The sequence below is a fragment of the Cynara cardunculus genome, unplaced genomic scaffold (genome assembly GCF_001531365.2).
Source record: "Cynara cardunculus var. scolymus isolate 2C unplaced genomic scaffold, CcrdV1 Un_Scaffold_5064, whole genome shotgun sequence".
Lineage (NCBI taxonomy): Eukaryota > Viridiplantae > Streptophyta > Magnoliopsida > Asterales > Asteraceae > Cynara > Cynara cardunculus.
In genome coordinates this window covers 10568-13094 of record NW_020202218.1, presented here as the reverse complement: position 1 = coordinate 13094, position 2527 = coordinate 10568, and positions in this window count along the sequence as shown.

The window sequence follows — 2527 nt, the reverse complement described above, 5'->3', positions numbered from 1 at the left end:
CAAATTGGCCGGAGGATTGGATTCAACGTTATCCTCAACTGCAAAATGTCCTTATTCCATCTCCCAATCAAGTGGAGGATAAAGTTCGTTGGGTTGATAATAAAGGTGCTCGGGGTGATTTTCARGTTACTGTGGCTTGGAAGACTTTACAGGAGGTAAATCCGGTTGTGCATTGGTATAAACTAGTTTGGAACAAAGCTTTCATTCCAAAACATGCTCTTTGTATGTGGATGGCTTGCCAGAAGAAATTGCCAACCCAAGATCGTATCAGTCAGTGGAAGCATGAACCACCGGATTTAAAGTGTGTGTTCTGTAACTTAGTGATTGAAACGCACAATCACTTATTTTTTGAATGCTCTTATTCTAGCAGTATTTGGGAAGGCATTAAAATCGAGGTGGGTTTAACGTCTTATCCGAACAATTGGGAGGATATTCTTCACAGGGGATCCGTTCAAAATTGGAAATCTTGGTCTACGGTTCAGAGACTTGGTTTATCGGCAACTGTTTATAATATCTGGAGGGAACGAAACAGGAAGTTCTTCGACAATTTCAATCATTCGGAGGATAAAGTTATTGCGGTGATCAAGATGCAGATTCTTCATCGAATGGCTTGGAAGACTAGAAAGAAGATTATGAATTCCAATGACATGTGACTTCGTGGGTGGTGCTCCTTCTCGGTTTTGGTTCTTTTGGATCTTTCTTGCCTTTTGTATTTTGACGGGTGGTGTTGTTTTGTTTTGGTGTATTTCCCTTTGTCATTTTTGGCTTCTTATGACTTGGTTTGTGAGTCAAAGTTGCCGTAGTTTCTCTTGCTGACTGTTTTTGTTTTAATGACGCTTTTATTGTCTTTATAAAATTGCCTGGGGAATTCCTTCCCCTTTCAGTACTATTCGGACTTTGAATCAGAGATGAATAGTATGGACGAAGTGGTGTTTGAGAAAAGGGAGAAAATCTATTAGAAATGGGAATTATAGAATGATCACTTTGAGTAGATTTGAATGGAGAAAGAGTCTTTTTCTTTTGATCAGGGGACGGAGTCTTTTGAGATGTCATCTTCCCTGTAAAAACTCTCTTGATAAGAAATCTGGTAAAGAGTTATCTTTTCCTTTGATAAAATCTATTTGAAAATCAAAATTTCCTAGCAAGGCTTGCCATCTTGCAAAATTTTGTTTTGAAATCATATTTTTGATGTCATTTTCTAAAATTGGTGTGCAGACTGACAATCGATTCTTAATAAAAAAAAAGGTTTCATGTATAAATCATCTTCAAACTTTTTTATACATAAAACAATACTTAAAATTTCTTTTTTAACTGTTGAATAATTCTTTTGAGTGTTATTCCAGGCACCTGAAAAGAATCTTACTAATTCTTCTTTAATTTGATCAGTTGATTTATGTTTGAGTATTCCTCCAAACCCTATGTTACTTGCATCAGTTTCGACTATTAATTGAGCATTAGGGTTAGGAATATGGAGACATGGTAAATATTTTACCTTTTATTTTATATGTTGAACAATTTGAGTATGTTCTTGAGTACATGGTTTTGAATTTTTCTTCAGTCTTTGATAAAATGGTTTACAGATTATTCCTAAATCTTTGAAGTAATCATGAACATAATTTAAACATCCTAAGAATCTTTGTAATTGGGTTTTGTCTTTGATTTCATCTGGAAATTTATTAGCAAACTTTAAACTTCTTTGAATAGGTTTTATAGTTTTATGAACAATTTCATGACCTAAAAACTTTATTTGAGTTTGGAAAAGACTCATTTTTAAGACAGAGACAACAAAACCATTTTTATGAATTAGATTATAAAATAAATCTAGATGTTTGAAATGTTGATCAATAGATTTYGAAAAGATTAAAACATCATCAATGTAAACAATTGCAAAATCGCTTAAAGGGTTGATAATATCATTCATAATATTTTGAAATTCTGAGGGAGCATTTTTTAGTCCAAAAGGGCATAACATTCCACTCGTAATGACCAAAAAGAACATTAAAACCAGTTTTATATTTATCTTTTTTCATAAATTTGGATTTGCCAAATTCCAGATTTCATGTCAAACTTTGAAAAGATTTCTGCTTCATGCAATTTTTTGAGTAAATCTCTTTTATGCAGAATATGATATCTAATCCATTCTAAAACTTTGTTTAGAGGTTTGTAATTGATTACAAGTCGAGGAGAACCTCTTTCTAATTCTGCAACATTCATAACATAGAATGCCGAGCAAGACCAAGGGGACTTGGAAAGTCTTATAAGTTTCTTTTGAAGTAAATCTTGAATTTCTGTTTTACAATGTTCTTGTAATTCAGAAGACATATGAATAGATCTCGATCTAGAAGGAATATTTTTCTCATCAAAGTCTTTATTATATGATAATTTGACTATATGTTGTTTTCGGTTCCAAAAAGCATTTGGAATATTTGAACAAACATTATTTTCAAATTTTTTTTAATTCCTTTTACTTTATTTTGAATGAATAAACTTGATAAATTTTTAGAAATTCTTAGACTACTTATTTCAT